At 39.4% G+C, this 25003-nt stretch overlaps 1 long non-coding RNA gene across 1 annotated transcript; it reads right to left on the bottom strand.

Annotated features, from left to right (window-relative positions):
* Positions 1-520: 520 nt before the first annotated feature.
* Positions 521-17039, bottom strand: LOC139826409 (uncharacterized). The gene is made up of 5 exons (XR_011736444.1): positions 17003-17039; positions 11177-11277; positions 5067-5241; positions 3574-4506; positions 521-1943 (listed from the first exon to the last, which is right to left on the bottom strand). It is a non-coding gene; the product is annotated as an uncharacterized lncRNA (long non-coding RNA).
* Between the last annotated feature and the right edge of the window lie 7964 nt (positions 17040-25003).

Here is a 25003-nt window from a genome sequence, read left to right as displayed (position 1 = left end):
TTTTTTTTTACCATCTGAGGTCTTTGGTGGTGTGGGTCTGTGGGCAGGAGGACTCTCTAGGGGAAGAGTAGCTCAGTGGCAGTGACTGTTTGCTCTCCACATTCATATAGGAGAGGATGAGGGATTTGCCTTTCACATTTTGTGGAACTCGCTGAAACACACAAACCAGTCACTTGGTTTTCACTGTTAGGAATGCCTTGCTGCTCTCAGAAGTTAAAGTAAACTATGAAAACGAGTGCTTATTCTGAATAAAAATGCTCCTGCATGGAGTTGATTTGGAAGAGTTGCATGCACAGAAGCTCTTAATAGTCTGAGGATACAAAGGAAAACAACCACTGGGAGGTGGTCTAATACTCTCAAAACACCTGTTTTTCAGCAACATAACCAAAGAAAATAATTAAGTATCCTGACTTCCTGTCCACCTCCTATCTGCTAGCCCTCACTACCTTGTGGAGTAATGAACCTCAAACGTTCATTTGTAAGGAGTTTTTATTAAAAAAAACCAATATTGTTGTCCACAGTTGTCCTCCTGAGTAACATTAGATTATGAGTCTTCTTTGAACCATGATGTCCCCACCTAAAAATGCACAGTTGACTGTGGCTGGAATTATATCCTGTCCTGGCAGCAATCCCAAAGCTAATGGTCTAGTCAGCTCCATTCACTGCTTCTTTCACATCAGTAACTTCACAGTTAGCATGAGTAAGAATTCAGATACGGTCCCTCATAAAACCTATTGCAAGCAGTACAGAATGACTGACTTGCTCTGGATGTGGAGAGGAAGTAATTATAGTATCTTAGCAGCTCAAATTCTCATATTTACTGTCAGAAAACCTGGACTGAAAATAATTGGGAAAATTATAAATAATAATTCTGCACCCAGGATAGGGGGTTGTTAAGTCTCTAAGTTTTTCCTTGATGTTAAACAAGCGTTCTTTGCCCAATAAAGTCAGCTGAAGTGTTTCTGTGGATTTTCCTGCTCATTCTCTGAACAATACTTCACTGGTAAGGGAAACCATATCCTTGTGATATACGATGCTGTCCCTCCTAACATGTGATATTAACCTGCTCTGTTGTAAGTAATACCAGCTGGAAATTTCTGTTGGTGGGAATTGTTAATAGAACTGTTCCTGCAGACTGATTAACTCTATGAACAAACCCAAATAATGTATAATCTAAGAATTTGCCTGCTAAAAACAACACCATGAGATATAATTTGAGCATGAGGAACACAGCTCTGAAGGGACCCCTGATGAGTCCACTTGAAACAAATGATCTCTCAAGGCACTATTGGGTTCTTTCCCCTGGTCTCTGGCAGGTAGTTTTGAGCTAAAAAGAAGGGATTTCATCTAATGCAAAAATTGATCTCTTTAAAATACTGAGTTTTCAAAACAGCATACTCCTTGTATCTGGTATACTAAGAAATCTCTGAGAATCCAAGCCCATATGAAATTAAGCAAACCAATTGAAAGAAATCATATAAAATACTGGTTCAACCCACAGAGCTGACCAATCTTAACAGTGGGGCAAAGAGGGGAGGATTATTTTATTTTAATTTTTGGGAAAGGGGTTTTCTTTTGAAAAGCAAGGAAACATTAACAAACCTCAGTAATAACTTCTTGGCTGATCTCAGTGTGGGAAGAATTGTGGGCCTTTTCCTTTGGAGAAATTAAAACTTTCTATATGAAGCCAGGTGAGCCTGTTTTCCCCAAAGTAGCTTTATACCCCCCTGCTATTATAGGTGAATATTCTTACACATAGACAGAGCATTAGAGGGAGACGGCACACCAGGCTGTGAATGACAATAATTGCTGAAAACACTGCAGGACCAAAAGCAGGGCTGATGGTGGTGTGGAAAGTCTCAGCATGGGGTGGAGGCTTTGCCACTCCTGGGTGTAGCTTTCCAAATCTCTGTTGCAGCAGGAGCAGCAGTCCTTTTTCCAGCCTGATGGCAAATGGAGAGGAAGATTTGATATCTCCTGGCATGTGTGCTTGAGGGATGGATTGCTGAGGAAGTAGCTACATCTTTGCCTTTACTTGATTTGGAGAGGCAACCATAAAAAAACAGTATTTGATCTTTTGAGCGATTACTTAAAACATATACTTCGAGCCTTTGTGATTTTGCCTGTAAGTTCCATGTTCCATTTCTCTCTCTAGGTTTCAGAGGATCCTAGAGGTGGAGGTGAAGCATCCTGCAGATAACCTAATGGCCCTCTTAACAACCAGCCCCATCCTCTCTTGCCTCCAGATGGGTCATTCTTGATCCATTACTAAACTCATCCAGATGATTTTGTTTCACAGACCCACAGTGATGAAAACACAATACTTCCACAGTATTGCATTATTTCAGCTACACCAGGTATCACCACCCAGTAATCACCTTGGCCCTCTGATACTACAGAATGACTGGCTCATTATGGGAGCCAGTCTGGCATTCATTGTGAGAGAGAATTTGCAAAGCAGCCTAAGGGAATGTGGCGCCCCATTCGTATTGAATTACAATGGGATTTGGGCATTGAATTTCCTTAGCTGGTCCTTTTAAACTTCCCCTTCTTTTTAAAGTAATAAAGGTGGAGTTTTAATGAGGACTCTGTGTTGATTTAACTTTGCTTCTTTTGAAGTTGCTGGATATTTTACCACTTGATGATAACATCATTTGCCCAGTGCTATGCAATTTTAAAAAACTCACGGTGGAGGTTTTGAATTATTTGCTCTTAAATTTATGATGTAAAAGCTTATTCAAAAGATTAATTTAGGAAAAAAGAAGGGAAAAAACAAACAAAAAAACCCCCAGAACTTAAGGGAGGAACTGAGCACATTGAAGAGAAGTGAACTTGATGAAATTAAATAAGTAAATTCCAAGGTGCTCTCTCCAAATGCAGCTTGGTTATCTCAGTCTCGAATAGCCTTGAAAGCCCTCATGTTTACTTAGCTCTGGAACATATGAAGGGGTTTCCAAGATACTTTCCAGCTATGGTACACTAGTATACTACAAAAATCGACTTTGAAGACAGAGACCATGTTAAGTTTCTTCAAAATGTTTTATCAGCTTCATTTAGGTATTTGCTAAAAACCTCTTTTAAACTACATATATAGATTATTATCCATTAACTTCATTATATGGCCTTTGGTTGACTCAGAAAACCTCTGAAATAAAATGTGAACCAGAGTCTACTGGCACAGTTGCACATTTAGAAATATCTTGAACTTCTTATTAGCTCTGCTTGATAATGCAGGCCTTTCTCTGGGAGACTGGAAACCCTGCTTTGCAAGTAGGCAGTTATCCCTCCTGGCTATGTTTTTACCACCATTTTGAACTGAAATTGCACAGGAAGATGACACACGATTAATGATGGGAGAACATTAACTTAAACATCTTCTGTTTATGTGAAAGAATCAGTAACGCAATGGCTGAGGTCATGAGTCCATGCTGAGGGCAGTCTCCAGGCAGTGGAATTTTCCCGGAGCCAGAAAAAAGGAGACATGTATCAATGCAGCCCTCTAAAAAAAAAGTAAGGGATGCAATGCAGGAGAGAAAGCTCCAAGATGAGTACCCCTGAGCAGGATGTACTTACTTGGCAGGTTTTTTTTGTTTACTTCCAGGATCAGCCAAGGAAGAAGAAAACTGGCTGGGCTGCAGAGAAGCTGCTGCATCATCCAGAGGAGGACTTGTGTGGAGGAAGAAACATCCTGAACTCCTTAATGGATGCCTAGGGCCAAAAAAGAACAAGAAGAGTGACACAACCAGGCAGAACAGTGTTTGATTTGGTCTAAAGCTGTGTTTTCCTTCTATGAGATAAAGTGCTGGAACAGTGGCAACTCCCAAAAAGAAGGTGTATCTCATTGACTCCAGCTATCTCTGGTTCTAAACAACACCACATGCTGGGAAGTCAGGATGATCAGCATTGCTCCAGGGCTCCACTCTGGCTGGATTGTATCTCATTTTTATGGAGAGAGGCCATATGGAGAGCTTCAGCATTGTGCCAAGTAGAGAGGCCAAAGGACCATGTTGAGGCTCAGACCACTGTCATTTTATGACAGAAAAAGTCTAGCAATTCTATGAGCCCTAGGCAAGCAGGTTAATGAAATATCCAGCTCTGGAGAGTCCAACCGGGCTTCGTTGATCAGTGTCTTCAATGATCAGAAAGTGAACTTGATGTCTGATATTGTAATAAACCCTCCTGCGTCTATTCAATTAATTATTTTCTCTGAATCAGTTGTGGTTAGCATCAAAATGAACTGAGGCTCACACAGTGTGTTCCATTACATGTTCCTTCATAATTTGTATTCAGAAGTCATTGCTCTCAGTTTTTTGAGTCCATTACCTCGGTGGACTATGGTCCTAGCTCTATCAGCAGATTGGGTTTCTGGTACAAGTAATGTTTAGAAACTGGACCAAAGCAGGAACAAAAATCTACTTTCAGTATATGTGAAAATTTATCTTCTTTGTAGTGGGCAGAAGCAGGCTCAATTCACAGGGAAGTGTTGTGTACAGTCCAGCAAATGCACTAAAAAAAAAAAAAAAAAAAAGTGGATGTAAGTATAAATTGCAAAAAGATTCTCCAAAAAAAGCTGAGATTAAAGGAGAAACCTTGAGAGGAAGAAGGAAAAATGTTTTAGGTGGGGTGAAGGAAGATAAGAGAATGAGGTCTACTTTTATGCTTTTTCTTTCCTTAATTCCATGATGATAAGAAATACAAAAACAAAAAACAAAAAAAAAAAAAATTTCAAGAGAATTTCAGAATTTAAGTGCAGCGCCTCTCCTCAAGTATTTAATGCTGCAAAAAGATAGTCACGTGCAAACATAGCCAGAGGAAAAAGAACTTCTCACCTACTGGCTGCCTTTCAGCTAACAGGATTTTGTTTATTAGACCTAGATGCATATATTTTCATCTCCTGTTTGGACTCAGGTCCAAAAGAGAATTTGCACACAGGGAGAAACTGCAATTCAAGGAGAGAACTCTGATTTGGCACTAGAAAACTCAGTTCTCTCTGTAGCTAGCAGTGAGGCACATCCCTACTGAATGTGCGATATTACAGATTACACTGACAGCAGATTTCTTCTTACATATTGCTGACCAGAGATGTTTCTTAAATTACGGCAAAGGTTGCTAAAGCAAATAGGACTCAAGGGCTGACACAGGTTCTCTCCTCATGGTCTCAGTTCTAGGCATTCTCCTCCATCTTCCATGTAGATTCAATTGTCTGATTTGATACAAGACACTAATTCTCTTCAAATCTTCCTAGTGTGAGACATGAAAGAAAAAAAAAAAGAAGACAGTTTTAATGATTCCAGTTACACCAGCAGTTTATTACAAGACTCCAGCCCAATTCAAATAGGAAGCTACTCAGATTTGCTTACAAGTGCTTTGAGAATGGAGAGCTGCCCAGAGATGTTTAGTCACACTTAAGCTGAGATATATTAGTAATGTATTATATGAGTAATACCTTTGGCATATAGGTAGGAGGGTCAGCTGATATCTGTATGTGTATAGGGCCCCTCTACTTTTTCCTTGGATACAGTATTTATAGTCCTGGTGACCCAATTCAGTATTTCAGAAGGAAAACTCTAATGACTTGTAGGGTCTTCTGACACCATCTTGCTCCTCTCATTCAATTCACAATGTGTTATTGGGGTCACAGTTTCACTGCTTTGTACCATATTTCCCCTCTGGTCTGTTTCTTGTCTGTCCATTGCTGCAAAACATCTGCGTGCAGGCAGCTACAGTTTCTTCTCAGTGCACAGCACAGAGACATTCTGTTCCTAACTTGTGTTTCTAGGCTCCTATCCCATGCAAAGAATGCTGAGTAGATGTCATATCAAGGTACCTTTGCATAAACTTTTCCTTCCAGAACTCTCCTATGAGTTACTTTGCTCCATCTTATGTTTCCAGACTCTTAGGAAGAGAGGACTAAGGAGGGATCTTATTGCAGTATTCAGCCCTTCAGGAAGCATAAAGAGAGGACAGAGCCAGATTATTCTAGAGATTGCACAGCAATAGCATGAGAGGTAATGGATGCAAACTGCAGCAAGCTAAGTTCTGATTACATATGAAGTAAAAAAAATAAAATGACCACACTGTGGGCAGTCAAACACTGAAACAGAGGCCTGGAGTTGTTATGGAATCTCTACCCTTGACAATAAAAATTCAGCTGCTTAAGATCTAGAGCAAACTGGCCTAATTGACCATGGTCTGGGTAGGATGCTGAACCACCCGATGACCTCCAGAGGTCTCTTCCAACCCAAATTATTCTGTCATTCTACGTCTACTTGTTATCTTACACATTAAGATTGTTAGGGTTTTATAGAATGTAATGATATTAAAAATTTGACAACAGACTGCACAAATGAATAAATAAACAGCCTTTTCTCCTATCTTGGCATTAATGAAGTTTTCTTTAAGGCTGAATGGCACTAATTCCATTTTAGAAAAAATGCAGACTGATAAAGAGTAAGTGTGCCTTTTCCATCAACATACTTAAGAAAGATCTTCTGCAGTTTCATTTTTTTCCAATTAGAAATGTGGAAGCATTAACTCTTTTTATCTTGATTGCCATCATGTTTTGTAATAGGACAGTATGAAATCAGCCCAACCATTAAAATAAAAGGGAAGCCTTTTTCTTCACATCTGTGGTTAGCAAATCCAATATTGTTGGATGTTGTTTCTCAGTGGCTGTTGGGCATCTTTGGGGTTTTTTGTTTGGCTTTTTAAAAATGCATACAAAGTGGAAATATTTAAATTACTGCTTTTTCCATGTTTTTTCTGTGCACCCTTCTTTCAGTGGAAAATGGTAGTAGAAGTGAAAGATTGCCCTTGAAATGACAGGGAGGGGTAGGATTTTCAAGACCCAAAACATGCATTTGTTATTTTAGTACTTCAAATATATGAAATATGCTAATTAATTAACTTTTGCTTTAATTCATGACATAGAAACTGAGCCAGCATTGTCTTTGAAAGTGATTCTTCCTGTATTTACAATGATAAAAAGACAAATGATGTTTTTGGTTTTTTATGGTGAAACTAATATGATAATATTGCTAGGTAAGTTTTCCAAAGCTTATTTTGAATTGTGGCATGATAAACACTGAGCTTGCATACACTGAGAAATTGTTTGGATGTAACAAATGGTGATATTCATGTTGCTTCTCTTGTCTCTAATGGGTGAGGATCAAGACATTATGGTTGTTGGAGGTCTTGATAACGCCCACTGAAAGTGGAGAAAGGGCATTTTCTGACTTCAGGGCTGCATGTGCAAGAACAACGATTCTAATTTTGAATTTCTTATATTTCTGTTTAATTTTTTGTCTAATCCAGATGTTCTTAAAAGTTAATATGAACTCAACTTATTCATATGTTCCTTGAGACTTAAAGCTTTGGGTTTTTTCCCCTCTCTTTGAATAGAAGAACAGAAAACTTTACAAAAAAATGAATCCCATAATTTATGGCATTCTATCAGCTGAACAGAGAAGTTAACTCTCCTAAATTGCATGAAGCTAACTGCTTGGTTCCCTGAGATATCTTCTTTTTTAATTCAATAGGAATTGTGCAAAATGAAACTAGACATGCTCCCTCCTTGCGACTATTTTGTGGGAACCCGGCACTCCAGCCAGAGAGAAATTGCAGGAGCAGAATAAGCAGCCCATAGCTAGAGAACTGCTTTTTCATTCAGGCAAGCTCAAGGAAGTGAATATTTATCTAAAAGCCAATTTACTTTGCTGGTAGCTGTTTTGTTTATTAATACCACCAAAGACACAAGTGCTTAATTTTTCCCAGCCCAGGTTTCTTTTCAACCTGACCTTCTGTCACATGACCTGAATAGTATAACGTTGAAATGCATTACCGTGGAAGTGATAGTCATGACGGCATGTATTCAGCATAGTTAAATTTGAATCTAGTGAGAGCAGATGTGACTTTGAGCTTTCATTGCTGAAGAGCAGACCCAGTTATATTGTCACATCTTTCCTTAGGAATCATGGAGAAAGCTCTTAAACACAACTGTCTATGATTGTTTTAACTGTGAACATGAATGTGAATGTATGCAAATAATTTCTACTTGCTGTAAACACCTTCTTATGAAGTCAAACACACTCACATCAGGAGAGTTATGAAAGAGGACAAACCATGAGGAAAACAAGAACTCTTAGCCATCTGCAGTTCCCATTGCTGATGTGCATTATCTTCTCTAAACATAGGCAGATTCCTGTACGTCACTGTGTGTTATCAGTTTTGGTCTCTACACTTTCCTCAGAAAATAACTATTTCCAGTTGCTGCAGGCCAGTATGACAAGCTATGCAAAGCTGCATAGCACCATGAATAAATTATGGCTGTCACCAACTTCTCAGTCTGAAAAGGACTGTTACAGAAATAAATTAGCACTGCCCTTAAGCACTGCTAAGAGTAAACATCTCACACATGGCTTTGCTAGCTAAAAGAATAGAACCTCCATTTCACCACAGTGAAGACTACACAAGCAGTGCATTTTATGTGTGAGAGAACAGCCATTGTACTAATCAACCACAGAGAGATAAAAGGTCCCAATGCAAGAAAGGAGCATTCAAACCAAATATTTTGGAGCCAGTTCCAGTTTTGTTAACCTGGAGCAGGATCAAGAACTCAGCTGGATCACAATCAGGAGAAAAGTCTAAGGCTCCTTCATAATTACTCTGGATAATGCCTTTTCTGTAGCTTCCTGGGGAGTGACTGAACCTCCAAAACTTACCCTGCCCCCAGTGTGTTCTCAGATGGGGACACCTGAAATGAAGTAGTTGTGAATTGCACCCATCACTATGTGTAATTGTCTTATATTGCAAGTGTTGTGGCTTTATCTCTAGGTTTGTAAGAAATAAGACCAACTTTAGCTTTAGGAACACTACTTGAAAAAAAGTCCTTAGGAACACTGACATATGTAACTGCATATTAAGACGGAATAAGTCATCCTACCTTTGTGTGTGGAGTCCTGTCTGCACTTTTTCTTTCTCCTTGAGGTTTCCAAAAGTCCTGATTCAAAGCCAGTAGTGAAAATGTTCACTTCTGTATCTGTGAGAACTTTCTACTGAAACTCTACAATGGACTTTTCCATCAGTGGACAGCCACCATCCAGCCACTACTGAGAACCTGGTTTAATCCTCTTGGTATCACAACATCGTACCAAAGCTAATTAGGGCAAACCTGTAACTTCCTCGTGAACAACCCTCCCTATGTGTTTCTAGACACAAAAAAGAGAAAAGCTAAAAGAGGGGAGGAGGAGTACCGCATCATTGTCTACATCTACTCCCTTTAATCCTCAGATGTTTAATGCTGGCAGAAGATGTGCCTTTTAAAATGCTACTACTTGCTCAAAAGGCAGCTGAAACCCATGTTGTCCTTTTAAGCATCTGTTGCAGTTTCTACTGTTCATCCTGTAGCTCATTTCCCCTACTTTCTTAAGAAATACATCATAAGCTTAAACCAACTCCTATTTGCAGACTCTAAACTTAAGGTCAATGAGACTTGGCTCAGCAGCAAGGGAGGGCAGGTAAGCTGCACTATCGCTCTGAAGCCTGGCCCCTAGCACTCCACTTCCCATTCTTGCGGCACTACACCTTCTGGGGAAATGCCCCTCTAATGCTGCTGATTGTCTTTCAGGAGAGCAGACTTCACAGTTCCCCAGCTGAGCATCTGGAAGGGAAGAGCTGCACCAGCAGCAGCCAGCATCTCCATCCTTAGTGCTGACCCAAACCAACACACATACATAATCCCTGTGTTCTTAAAGTTACACCAGTCAGGCGGATTATCCCATACGGTTCAGGGCAACAGTGTTCTTTGCCTGGTTTTGACATCCCAGTGTCATGGTGAGCACTGAAGTATGATGAGTAATGACTGTAGCTCACAGCCACAGGACTGCAGCAGACTGGGCGTATCACCAGCTACAGCTGAAATGTTAGATGAAAGCTGGGTGAAAGGAATCTGTTTAACAGGTGTGCTAGGATTCTGGCATGGAGACTTGGGCTGGGGCCAGTACCACTGAGTATCTGCTGTGTTGATTCGCTATCTGGCTAGAGTTACAGCAGGGTGGAGGGACTTGAACACAAATGCTTCTTCGCCTGTAGCAGTTTCTCGCTTGCTAGAGAATTCCCTTAGTTTTCTTGAGTCATCTACTGCTCAGGAGCTGCAGCCCTCTTTTTCTCTTGGTTTTCTTTTTACCTCCAAGAACCTATGCAGCTGTACTTTGCAAGGGGTTGCTCCTCTGCAGTCCCAGTTTAAAACCAGAAAACACAAAGCAGCAGGGAGCAACAGTCCTGAAATTTGACTGGCTCAGTGCAACCATCAAAATCTTTCGGATATGACTTTGACTAGTAACACTGGTCAGATTAATGTCTATTTGTTGGTGAGATAACCTCAGACTAGGGATTTATGAAGCAGATTCACCTCTCCTGTGTATTTACTCTTAGGATTGCCAGAACTACCTTAATCCTAGCAAGGAAATTACTCCAATTTCTAGACTGTCATTTCAAAGCTGCCAAGTCAGCCTTCTCACAATACAGCAGATAGTGATTGGAAGAGATCTAAGCAGGTTAGGTTTGATGGGTAGGGGCCATTTTAGATAGCAAGCTGAGTAAGAGCTTCCTGAGCCAAAGCAGTATCCTCTGCACCCTCATGACTTCAGCCACATGTCAGCAGCTCTAATGTGTGAATGTGCCTGATTTTGAGCCAGAAGGCTTCTTGATGCCCCATTGACCTCACTGGGAGTTTTGGGTGTGCATGACCAGGTGACGAAAGAAATGCGGGAGCTTTTTTTGATCTGGAGTTTTCAAACATGCCATTAACTATTTTTAAATAAAAGCTTGACTTTGTATGCCCGAGATCAATAGGAGATTTTCTTCTGATCTCAATAAGCTTTTTTGAAGAACATTAAATAATTTCTGTGCTCCTGTCCACCAATTACAACCACCACAGAAACTTTTTACCAAGTGTTAGCATTACATTGGGTAAATAAAGAGAGAAGCTAGAAAAGCAGGAGGTTGCTGTACAAATGGCCCAGTTGCCTCCAGAAAGAAGCCCTGAAATGGGAAACAGCAAATACCCCAGTCTGCATGAATTTAGCTGATTATGGCTGGCTACAGTGTGATATATTCAGTCGGATGAAAATCCTTGCAGGACAAGATCTGTAATTGCTTCAACTCTATGTGCTCTTACTCTCATTCTTACTATCCTACTTCTTGACTGATATCCCAGAGTGATGAAGAGCAGCAGAATCTGTCCAAGAATTGTTCAAATCAAAGATAATTTTTCAGCACCTGAAAACAAGAAAAAATTGAACCAGTAACATAGGTTATACAGGTAAATGTTCCTAAATGAATCTCATTCCTTAATTCCTCATAACAGTAAGCATGCAATCCGGTTGGGTAAAATTGCTAATCTGAAACAATAATTGTTATTTCCCTTTTGTGATTTAGCAACTAATTAGCATATGACTAGTGAACATTAGGGTTATACAAGATTGCAAACCTGTAGTTCCAACCCCAGCTGGAGGCTCTGTTAGACTATACTATTGACATAAGTCTTAATAAGTAGATTGGTAATCTTTGTTAGGGACTTCTTTCCTGTTCAGAGGGCAAGAAACTTCCCATTCCTCTGGGTCTGAAACACGATTAATTGATTGGTCTCATATGAACGAGAAAACCATTAAGAGCATGAAGGATGAAAAGCAATTCAAACTGCTTTACTACCGTTTTCTAGTAAAGTACCAGTTTAGACTCTGGACCTACTGTGAAGCAGCATGTTTCCAGATATTGACTGTGCTGGCATGTGCTTCTGGAAAAGAGGAAACAACTGATTCCTAAAAGCAGAAACATCTGCTCGAGCCATGAGCACACTCTCTGGCTGAGGCCAAACAGCAGGGTTGCTAAAGAAGTCCATGTGCTGCCAGCCCCATTGGCCAGAGTCACAGCAATATGGTGGTCAACAGTGAAGCACATTAGCTCCTTCTACACCCTCAATACACTATTAGATAAAAATTAGTTTTATGGGGCTCACTGTAGTCCTGACCATGATGACTTTTACAAGTAAGGCAAGAAGAGTCTTTTTTCCACCCCCTGGCATGGGTGGAGGAGCAGAACTGTTTGTCTGGAAGACTCATGAACGTCGGAGAGGCAAAACTGGCCTAGTTGCCAGCCTGGGCACTGCACCGGAAGAGACCATGTCTTTGCTTAGGGTGGTTCTCTTGCACCACGTTTTCATTTTATGGGTTGTTATATCCAGTTGTTTCTCCACTGAAACCAATTTGAATGAAGTCTCACTGATGGGATAGTGTCACAAATAGAAGAGCATTTGGCCCAGTGAACGCAACACTCATGTCAGAACTCTATTTAACATGCTTTCATTGTCTGCTCAGAGTTCAGTTTAATTATCAGAATGATAGAAGTAAATAAGGAGAAGTGACCATTCCTACTCTGGAACACAGCTTTGCTCAAAGCAGCAGAGCTGCAAAAATCCAGATATAAATATCGAGATACTTTTAGTAGTTTAGAACCACTGAGAAGTGAATATGATTGAGAAACCTCACTAGCATTGGGATACGGTCTGAGGATCCTGGTAGGAAAACTGTCCCCATCTTTTATTCTGAGTTAGGAGGGTGGCCTTTTTCATTTGCATCAGAAGTAAAACATATTTAAAATCAAAAGAATGGTTTGAAGAAAAGGAAGTAGACAGTAAAATTCAACCCTGTATCAATAAGCAGTGTAAAAGCAGAGCATAAGTTGAATTTTGAGCTGTGATTAGCTTTCCTATTGAAATTACCAGTTAGTGACCACAAGCATTTGCAGAAGTCCTTGCAGAATGAGGGTCGCAGGATTGAATACAGCCCAGAGAGAAGAAAAGTGCACAGCCAACCTGTGGGGCATGTTTTACAGTTCCTAGTACACCTTCCCTTACAAAGTATTTACCCTTGTTCTCTGCTTCACAGCATTATTTGGACATTTCCTGCTTCGGAGTTAATACTGCAGCCTTTGATCCTGCAGTGAGTCCTGCAAATGAGACCTACAGTAACAGGCTCTTCTTCTTGCTTCCAGCACGCATGAAACCATTTCTCCATCCACACTCCAGCAATGCACTCAAGCACGTGCTTAACATTAAGGTCATGCAGGACTTATGTATGTGATTAAAATTAAGCATGCATTTAAATGCTGTGTAGAACTGGGACCTCAATGAGGATGGCTGTTGGATCAACCTGCTATGACCTCTGCTGAGCTGATTATAACTCAGCCTTTGCAGCATTCTATTTTTCCCCAAAAGTCATACTTTATTCACTGTGTCTCTTAACAGAAATTTAAATGTTTTTTTTTTTTTAATAAGACTATGCAAATTACATGAATTTTTCTAGCCCTGTAAATATTTGAGATGATACAAAATATTTCCCACATCATTCCTCCCCCCCCCCAATTCTGTAACACCTTTTGTGCACCACCAAGGTATGTGAAGTATAAAAATACTTCTGGTGCTCTTAAAGTTCTAGCAAAAAAAAAAAATCAATTTCTGTAAAAATTTCAAGTTTCTGCAGACCAAGTTTAAGAGGAAAAAGCTGGAACCTGAGTTTGTGTCTGCAGCAGAACAAAGAAGAATACCTAACCACCCAAGCCACAAAGATTCTTGTATTGTCTACCTTTTGGTTGTTGAAAAATTTGGATGCATAAATTATGAAGCACATTTCCTTCACCTTTTCTTCTGAAGGAACATTACATTCTTGCTGAAATATCAGAGACAACTCTGAATATGCCCATAGGACTGGGAAGCAGAAGGAGATTTTTAATTTTTGTTCTGCAGATTCAGATCTATGGATTATGCCAGTCTGTTACCCCAAAGAAAAACAAACCAAACCCAAAACCAAACAAGCCGTGAGATCATCTGCATCACTGCTGTAAACAGATTAGCCCCATGGCATGTGAAAACTCTTTATCACACAGCTGGGATTTAATGTATGACGACTCACCCTTTACTGTGTGGCCCTGCATGTCCATTCACCCTGATGTTCCAACTGCAAAATATTTTTACAGTGCTTTTTCCAGTTTACCTATCACCCATATTGTGAACAGAGACAGCTGATCTTCCTTCTGATTTTTAATCCTTCCCCCTTTCTGTCCAGAAGGACTGCTTAACCTAAAACCTTAATCCTTAAGCTTGGAAAGTCTGTAGTCACTTGCCTTCATAACCATGTTAGCTTTATCAGTGGATCATCAAAAGTACTTTTTTTTTTTTTTTTAACAGAAAAGTTGATGTGCTAAGACTCTCCTTCAGCATTGCAGCATTCTGATATTTCACTCTGAGATAATACTAGCATCTTTGCCCAGCCTCATAGCTGGGGCACTTTTTAATTTTAGATTATTTTAACTCATCCCCAGATAGCTGAGAAATGTTGGCTAATCAAGAAACAAAAGGCTATCAAACATTTAATATCTTACCCTGAAGGAAAAGAGAGAGTTGTTTACCTTAAGCAGACAATTAAAAATAGGGATGAAAGCTCAACATTCTAAAGGCAGTGAAATCTTTGCCATTCACATCAGCAGGTCATAATTTTACCTGAGATGTTTTATTTGGTTCCTGAGTGTTCTTAGCTTTGGCTCTGTTCTGCTTCCATAGGCTTTAAAATACCTTCAGCCTTTTTTTTTTTTTTCAGTAAGAAGCCATTCATATAATTGACTGTATGATGTTTCCCTCCATTCTCCTTGAGAGTGGCTAATAACCTCACCCTTTATTAGAGATGGGAAAAAAACAACCAAACAAACAAACAAAAAAAACCCAACAAAAACAAAAACAAAAACCACCACACAGGATAGATATACTGAAAACCAAAATTCATTATTTCTGCCACTCATGGAGGACTTTTTTCTGTATTAAGTGAAGTATCTTGAGGGCACAAGAGAGCTTTCAAATCCTTTTCCTCTGGTTCAGACTTCTGCTCTTACATCCTTTTGCCACTCCATCCCACAATGTCTCCTCTTACAGCACTTGCAATTCACTTTTCGATCTTTTCATTCTGCCTCTCACAAACCCACCTCTCCACAGGACTGGTTCTTTTAAAGAGATACAGAACTTCTCTATGATCCATGAGATGCCTCTGTTCATACATGATATACAAAATATTATGTTTCAATTTTTTTATTCTCTGTTATCAAATTAAGTAATAAGAGGTTAAATCAAGTGGGAAGCACAGAGATTTTCTTATTTAGCTCTCCAATATTCATGCTAACAAAAAGCTGAAAACTCTTCTTTTTCTTTTTTTTTTTCCCCTGAATATTTATATTGCAGAACTTAAACATGTTTCTAGTATAACTGTTCATAATTTTCTTTCTTTCACTCAAGAAAAAAACAATCACAGATGATATATTCCACTTGTTTTGAAAAATGTTAACTTTTCATTAAAACTAGAGGAAGTTTGGAATATAGCTAACGAAGAATGACGAGCTTAGATTTAAGCTGTTACTTCATGTGAACGACTTCATCTTGTAGAATTTCAATTTTTTAATTAAAAAGTCATGAGGGAAAATGATGGTCTAGTAGTTAGTATCTGACACCATAAATTTATCAAAAACCGAAGATGGGTCTATAAAAAATGGGGCTTTATCACAGGACTTCAATGAGAGAAGCAAGGGAGTTAGACCTCTGTCCTTGGCATCTAGAGTTTCATGCCTTATCAGTAAGGAAAGCATGCAAATACAGCCTTCATTTCATGGAATTTTTCTGGAATTACAAATTATCACAAATTGATGGCACAACTGTCTGTGTGCATCTGGATTCCTGCAGCGGAACAGCTACTTTGTTGACCACTGCAATTAACCCAGCTCCATTGAAGGCAATGTTACGACATTGTTACATACTTGTCAAGGAAGTGGGAACATAAATGCAAATCTGCACATCATTGTTCCCCACAGCACCGCCAGTGTGCCCACAACAAACATAGGTGGCTCGTGTTTCCAGCACAAGAATGCCTTGGATTCCTTCTCTGAAAGGATAACCAGCTTGTTAGCTGCCTGGTAAAACAACAACACAAGGCTCCTGTTAGCTACTTGTTGACCTATATCTCAGCCTTAGCTAGAGGTACAAAAGGACATGTTCTTTAGTTTTAAGAGTTTAAGAACAAAGAATTTAATCTGAAACTTAGGCACTCCTGGTTAAGTAAATAACAAGGCATCAAAATGCCTGTATAACTTCGATGTAAAAGTTGAGGTCTACTTTGGCTTAGTCTAATATATAGATCAAGTTTGTGCCTCAGTTGTGCTCCTAATGCAGAAAATGCTACTGTAGAAATGTTGCAGTGCCAAGACTCCGGAACATAAGCTGTTGCCTTTTTCTTTACAAATATTACTTATTCTAGCAGCACCAAACAAGATCAAGACTCCATCTTGCTTGATCATTCATCAAGTGAAAACAAAAAAAAAATGCAGTTAGCTAAGGTGCGCAAGATTTGTCATGTTAGGTCAGAGTGGTCCTGTTTCTAAAGATGAGCAATAACAGATTTTTGAGGAAGGAATATGAGGCCAGAAGAGATACAGAGACATATTTTCCTGGTACAGTCTTACAGATTATGAAAAAGACCCAAAAGATAAGCCTCTACACCCCTGAATGTATTACTATATGCTGTGAGAATTCAGTTGTGTAATTGACGTGTGTCCGTATACTTAGTGTCATGTATGATTTTCTAGGAGGGACATCCAGCCAATTTACTCAAGCCTTACACAGTAATTCCAACAAAAAATATCTGACATGCTACGTCCCATAACAGAGCTTTGAAATGTAAGTATTTGAATTCGGTATCAGAGAATAGCACCTTGTGAATTCATTCATTCACATTTACTTGAACATAGCTCAAATTTTCAGCTCTGGCCAGACCGATTATATTCACCTCAGGAAGCCTGATCACCACCAAATCCCCTGGCCCCACTCCCCCTCCCCCAGTTTAATTGGGAATGAGCTAAAACATACATCTAAACAAGAGAAGCAAAACCCACATGGGATCAGACTACTCACTGTGCAGTGGAAGATCTAAACACAGAGGAATCCGAGGGCCTCTGGGGAAGTTAACACCATGAGGATAACAGTCACTCTTAAACCCAAGTGTTACTAATATTCAACCCTGTGAGCTGTTTGGCCAAAATAGAACAGGCAATCCCTTCATTTCTGTAGAACAATCCACACTATATTGAGCTTGGATTGAGGAGCCAGGAGCTTGCCAAAACTTTGACTTTATCAAATACTCTTTAGTAGCCCAGCCAAAATCAACTTACTTTGACTGGTTGAAGAGCTTTCTGTTCTTTTCTGCTTGGGGTTCATATAGCACGTGGATCACTTGGGTCTCTGAGTATTTCCAGCAGGGCATGAAGCAAGCCAGCTGAGGTCTTTTGCATGTCTGTTCTCTTATCATCTTTCCACAGGTTGGTTGGTCTTGCAGGTATACTGCTTACACAGCTATATGTGTTAGCATGCATACAGCCTTCACATATACATATGCTTGTGGCTATATATCTGCATCAGACAAACCAATTTGAAAGAAATAAGTTTTCCTTTTTAAACAGTGGTGCAGTTTGCAATTGTCCTTATAAAGCCATTTCTGAGCATGGGCTCAAGCCCTGACAAGGTCTCTGTTCTTTCCAGGAAGCATTGGTTTTGCAGTGTGGGGATCCACTCTCCTACAGGAATGAAGGGCACTTGTTACCTTGGAAAACAGTGGAAAATCTGATTGTGATCCCATGGGACATTGTTCCCTAGATCAAAATCCTTTCTGAATTTAGGGACTGATAGACTTTTATAAAAGAGCAAAGTGCAAGCGCCCCTAGCAGGAAGCACATTTTTTTCTCAGTTGGTCTAGAGGTATGGCAGGAAGGAACTAATCTTTTGGAAAGAACCATCTGAAAATGCAAACAAAACTGTAACAAGTGCAACTGGCAGCTCATAAGCTCCTCTCATCCTGCTGCTTTGTGTGCTGAAGCATTCGATGGTTTGCCCTTCTAGGTGAGACTTGAAACAGGGTCATGGAGGAGAAGAGAGGGGAAGCATCCTGGTCCTGTTTGCTTTTGGCTTTAAGACCAAAGAGGGCCATACTGCAAACTGGTAAGGATGCTGATCCCTCTCCACTCCACTCTTGAAGCAGGCTGTGCTTCCAGTCTACGTGGCTGAAAGAGAAACAAACCAGTGACTGGGCTGAGGAAAAGGTGGCAGAACCTGCAAGCAGGGACAGTGGATCTGCATCCAAGGTGGAGCACCACTCAGTGCAAGAGTTGATGCATCAGGACCACAAGGTTTGAGTCAAAACTCACTTTGGTTGATGGAAAGCTTTCCATTTGTTTGAGTGGAATAAATGAATGATCCATGGCATATGTTGTTTGGATGGCAGTGAGTGAGCAGTTCCCTAAGACAGGAATGAATCAGAAAGGTTCAAGCTCATGATGCGTATGAAGTGTTTTTAGATGCAGATCGCACTACAGGAAGCCTTCGATCTTCAAGAAAAATCTTACTTTGCCTTCAACAACATGGAATACCTGCACAATACAGCAGGGATCTCCCCTCCAAGCCATAGTTTCTGTTGTTACACTGACTTCAGTTCTGCAACCACATGTGAGTGTCAAAATGGCAGGCCTGAAAAACACTCAGTGGAAAGAGGTCAGGAGTGCAGGTCAGGACACTTTTATCTGTGAAACATGGCTTCCAGATTGATCAATTTGGAGTAGGATTCATTTTCTCACAAATTGTTTCCTATATTTGGCAATCCAATATCAGCAAGCATCCTGCACCCAATCCAGCAAATTGCTAAAGGCTACAACTTGAAGGTACTTGGGTGTATAGGATTCATCAGGATCACGCATGTGTGAGAGGTAGCAACAGATACTAGTGCTTTGCAAAGTTTACAGAAAGCAATGCAATTCCATTAGCAGCATGCAGATCAATGGTAGTTTGTGCCGCTCCTTGCTCCATGTAGTAAAAGTAAAGTGCTTACAGCTGCCAGAGGTAGAATAATTAGTGATTATTCATTTCTTTATTCACTTAGCCAAATCTACCTATGCTTTAAATTGAGTACAGACACTCTTTTCTGGCTAACTGCATGTTTCCTCAGGCAACAATGGTATTGAAAGGTTCAGTTTAGCTTTATGTTGTTTTACCCTTATTCCAATTCAACTGTGGTAATTCAAATTTTGGTTTGTTCACTTTCCTGTTTTTCTCTTCTCTTGTTATTTTCAATATACTAGTAAGCAACCTCATTTTGACAATGCTTGCCTGAGAAACTTCAGTTCAATGAGTATTGTATTTTGGTATTTGCCACACCTACTCAATTTTTTAAGATGTTTCACTTTTATACTGAAGTTGTCATATAATGTAATACAAATACTTGTACCAAATTTGCCATGAAATACAAATGCCATTTAAATTGTTCTGTAAATCTCATTTACTGTGGTTATAATTTTCCCAAATTCATAGAGTAAGGGATTAATCTGCTTAATAAATTGGGATGTTAATAACTTCTGAAGTGTTGTGATAAAAGTGGTGTGCAAATATTCAGTCCATGTTTCTTAAAATCGCCACCTCTACATTCGCAAGAATTTTATAAAAAATGAAGATATTCCAATACACCAGTTCTTACATTCAAACCCCTGTTAGAGCTGACCATTTTTTTTAAATTGATGTGGGTATCAGCAAGTTACTTAGATTCCATTTATATGTTGCTCATGAATTACTTTAAAAATTGGATCAGCTGGAATTAGTTTATCACCAACTGCTAGATACATTCATAGATGCATACGAGAATTATTTAAATAACTTTTGAGTTAACAGTTTTTTTGGAAAATATGGTTTTACCAAAATGTTAAGATTTTGGATAATTTTAATCAGAAAATGGATCATTAAAATGAAATGTGTTGACATATTCATAAGAACTTTTTACTTCCTTTTCTGAATAAAACCAAAAGCCAATTTAAAAATGTATAAGCTCTCATGAAACCAATGGTATGTTTTCCAGCCAACTTTACATAATGTTCATTAAACATAACATAGCCATTTATGAAAGGTGTGTTTTAAAGCCTTTGTAATAGGTTTAATTAGGTTTCATTGCATGGCTGAAGTGACCCAGAATATCCACGTTTCTCAGGAAGATCAATTGAAAGCCATGTCTTACATTTCTGAGGAAAGGAGAGAACAGAGAACTATTTATTTTCCCAAGACCACAGAGAAAAGAGCCATTCTGCCAATGGAAGGGAATGGGATTAACTGGATTTCTGTCCTCACCTGCCAAAGTATTTCTTAATGAACCAAATAAAATAATGAACAGTATTCAAGTTTAGAAATTTTAAAGCTTTTTTCGCTTTTCATATGCACTTTGAGATAGGAAAGGGTTAGATTGACCTCTAGACATATAGTTCCTCATCATTTTAGCATTTGGTTCCAACACTTTGTTCTAGGTAATTTTTTTGTCTTCAAGACCCTTCCCAGCCTTGACTTCAACCTCGAGTATCAGAGGAGAAAAATAACCTGCAAAGAATGGTTGGCAAAGCAGGATGAAAACTGTGGTTGGAAGTAGGGAGACACCACTTCCTTGACTTCAAACAGAGTGAGTCCCTCTTAGACCTTTGGGCTAGCCAGCCCTGTTTGAAAGCAGATCCTTATGAAGGGCAAGTGGAGGCTGCTCCTTGGTGTGATCCCCAAAGACTGGGACAAATAAGAGAGGAAGGACCTGGTTGGCAGCCTTAAGCCTGGTGGCAGTCATCTGTGGATCTTCAGGAGACTTTGGGGATGCAATGGAAGGGCCTGATAGTAATATAACTTTGCATTATCTGGTAGAAATAAGGTTGAAATTGCGAGGAAAATAGCCAAGACTGTGTTCTTGATGTGGTAATATTTTTTTTTTCCAGTGAAGGGACAAGCTGGCAGGTTATAGAAGTTACCACACTTTCTGAGAGAATTTGAGCAGTGGGTTTCTTTTGTTCTGTTGAATTTTACACAGCAAGAAGAATCACTGCTATGCAGTGGAACTTTTGTATCTATTGCAATATCCTTTTTATAATGCATGTCCACAATGCTGAAATCTCCATTAAGCTTGCTCTTCTAGCTGGGAATCTAATGAAAAAAAATTAGGGATACAGTGTGAGACTAATTAAAACTGAGAATTACACTAAGCCAATAAAAAAAATCCACTCACTCTTTGACATGTACCTACATTTAGGTGTCTTCATAAGACACATCTATCTGCATCACTGCATATCTGTTAGGTATTTTGATGTTTTCTTCATATAATTTAATAATGTAATGTGTAAAATAACCTAAAGCAAAAATAGTGGATTGTAGAAAACCATGAAATAAAGAGTGCAGAAGAAAGAATGTAATCTTTGCCTGCAGTTTTCACAGAGGTAAGTTGATGAAATCAGCATCTGCTTTTTAAACTATGAACAGGATTAAAGTAGAATGATGGAATTTCTTGATTTCATCAGGTAACAGTGGAGACAGTGGAGTGTATTGGTGCTTTTATATCGCATAACTCTCTCGGGAGCAGGGACCTCTATATCCATCTATGTGAAAGTTGGCAATGAGGAAAAGTAATAGACCTGTTCCACTTCAAACATGCATTTGGGCTCCAAGCTGTCCATTGCTCAGTTTGTTCATGTTTGAACAAGGTTAAATAACCACGGACAGAAGAACAGAGACGGATTTTGAGCTTGGCAAAACCAGAAGCATCCTGGTGGCAGGATGTATGTGGCTTGGCTGAAGAGTCTTGGCTGATCGGCAAAAGATGTGGAATCAGATGGATTCCAGGGCTGAAAAGGCAGGAAATCTTGAATGAAATGAAAAGGTTCACCAGGCTTAGTAATCTAGGAGTGGAATAAGACTCCAAAACATGTTCCAAGGTTTCTGCAACTGCAGCCGTGGGTCAGGCAAGAAGATCAGCCTAAGAGCTTGTCTACAATGAACTTTTTTATATTGAAATAATGACACTGCTATAGCTTGGCTGGTTAGTTTCCCAGTCTAAGTAAGTACTCAGCAAAGCAAAGAAATCCTTAAGAGAAAGTAAAGATGTAAGGTTGGCTAGGCTTATCCATTAGCCTAAACTGTGACTATCTTAGAGATGGTTAGTTCAAAGATGGCTTTCAGTCCTGCTTATTGGGGAAGATCAAGGAAAAAAACTTCTGACAGATGGACATGCTAGCGAGGAAAGTGGGGTACTTCTGGCTTGTGAACACTGAAACACAAGCTGCACATTACACAGGAATGGCAATGTCCGTCTCCAGTGACTCAAACTTCCTTTGCTTGCGTTCTTCAGTCTTCATGCTCAAGTGATGAAGAGCAAATGTTTAACTTGAAGGGAGAGAAGGATGATGTTTGAACAAACTTACAGAATGCTAAGGCAATTAGGTACTGTCTGATGAAACAAAACTGGTTAACACCAGCCCTCTTACCCAGAGAGTGTAAGATCAAGAGTGAGAAAGATATTTAGAGCTCTGAGCCTCCTCTCCAGCAAACCACACCTGAGTTGGTATGTCAAAGGATTCTTGTTGCCATGAAATAACATGACAGCTTGATTTTACACTGAAGATATTGAAATCCATGATTAACTAGCTATGAAGGCAATTAATCATTCAGTACCTTAATCCCAGGAACAATTAAGCAGGTAGGCAAACCAACTAATTTGTTAGAGTCCCTATGTTTTTTCTAGTATGCCAAGGGTTCTTGCACTGGCAATTCCCATCTGCAGCTTGAAAGTTGTCAAAAGGAAAACAGATATTACAGCTCTAGACTTTCTCACCTGGAGGCCACAAGAAACACTTTGAAATTAGGGAATAAAAACTTCAGAGGGCTTCTGTGAAATGATCAAAAGAGAAACAGTTAAAAATGTGGGGACAGTTCTGAAGCTGGTGATTTAAGTTAGAAGGTGAAGAATGACAATTTAAGAACACATTGAGATGAAAGAGAAGGTTCAAACCTCTTGGAGCTATTGCTCCAGGCTCTCTGCAGACTCAGAAGTACCCGCATCAGCTGGTGTTCAAGGTACATTTATCAGAATTTATGTTGCAGTCACAATGACTAGAAACACATTACACAACATGCACACCTGGACCTTGGAGAACAACTTAGCTTCCATAGGCAACAGAACCTGCAGCAAAGATCACCTAAGAACAGAACTAGCAGGATGTGACAACTATGACAATACAGTCTAGAGTCAGGGAGTAATTTTCAGTGCAGATTCAACTGAACTGGGTCTAACTGGCTGCAGCATAGACCTTATTATATCCCCTGCACATGCAATACACCTACTTGTCTTTCTGAAGAGCTGCGGACTTACTGTTGCCCTTAACTTTTTATCTAAAACTTGAATCCTCACTGTTCCCTGAAGCTATTTTAATTTATTTGTGGCTGTTTTGCAAACCTTTGAGATGATTGCCTTTGTTACAGTCACTGTTCTGCTGGATTTCCTGATACCTGCTATTTCTCCTTTAATCTGTCCCAAATACTACTGCCAAATATCAGCCTGTCATTACAGCTACCTCTCAGTGCTCTCCTAAATTCACTTCTCTGGTTAATACTTAAAATCAGGTCAAATTTGAACCTTTCTTCTTTCTGTTTTTTTTTTTTTTTTCTCCCTTCCTTATTCCTTATTTCTTATTCCTTATTCTTTATTCCTTATTCCTCCCCTCCCTTCTTCTCTCCCCTCCCCTCTCCTCCTCTCCCCTTTTCCATCTCCCCCTGTCCCTTCCTGTTTCCCTTCCCCTTCTTCTTCTCCTTCTCCTTCCCCTTTCACTTTACCTTCAGTTTTGAACAGCACCCTGCTATTCTTTGGCACTTCTATGTTTTGCCCCTGTCCTTCCCTTATTTTTAAGAACTAGCCATGGTGGAACTCCTCTCTGTTGCTTGCAGTACATCACCAGAAGGACCAGGAAAGTGGAATTGGATCCTGTTGAACTATTAATAGCCACTGTACATATGTCATAACAACCTCTTCTATTTGGCTATCTAAAACAAGAGCATTCTCCCTACACTGGCCACATTTCCATTGTGTTCCAAGTATTCGTGTGTATATGTGTATGTGCATGAAGATTTCAAGACCCAGAGCAGAAATCATGCTAACATAACTAACATATCTGCTAAATCTCTGCTCAATCATATAACTTCTCATTACATTCTATGTCAGGTTTTGATGCTCGGCATGTTTTACTATTAGAATAGTAAGTACCAGCTTGATTGCAGCAATATCTTTTGTAAGACTACACAGAAAAGAGTACCACCCACTTGCAGTTGTCAGATTTTCAGATAAATTAGTTCATTACTGAGGAAATTATGGCATTTTTCTGCCATCTTCTTTTGAAATTAATTCAAATATTAATATATTGATTGGACAGGTGGCATTTATATAGAGACTGATATGTATAAATAATTGTTAGCTTTCTGAAGACAGAATGGGATGATGAAATGTTTTTGTAATGATAGGTGAGGATTTTTTTCCAAGTGTACTTGTACTATTCATGGACTTCCTTTTGTGTTCTTCTTTGCATCCTTCTTTTGTCCTACATTCTCCCTATTAATGGGATCTACCTAGTCATCTTGAAGGCTGACAGGTAGCCTGGGTTTCCATAAAAGAGCTTGAAAATTCTGATACTGAGATGATGCTGCCAAAAAATAAGCAAAACACATGAAGCCATTTGCACATGTTAGTGTGGCAACTTTATTCTGGACAATCTCAAGACAGAGTGGCCATAGGTTATGAAATTTATTTTGAAATGTACACTATAGCACCTGCCTTCTTACATAAGTGGTGATCTTTTGTGACAATACGACTGTTCACCTAGACTAGATCAGTATTTAACGGGCATTACATTACAAATGGTGTCTCTTCAATTCTAGAGAACACAACAGCAAGTTGTAAAGATGGAAAGTGGCAAAAATGTCTTATTCAACACTAGTATAGATGAGATATAGAAGAAAGGCTCATTTGAAATACAGCATATTGAAATAAATTAATGTAGAGAGAAACTCAACAAAATGCTAGTTTAAAAT

The sequence above is a fragment of the Patagioenas fasciata genome, chromosome Z (assembly GCF_037038585.1).
Source record: "Patagioenas fasciata isolate bPatFas1 chromosome Z, bPatFas1.hap1, whole genome shotgun sequence".
In the NCBI taxonomy this organism is placed as follows: domain Eukaryota; kingdom Metazoa; phylum Chordata; class Aves; order Columbiformes; family Columbidae; genus Patagioenas; species Patagioenas fasciata.
Note: the sequence above shows the minus strand (reverse complement) of the source record. Positions and strands in the feature narration are given on the sequence as shown.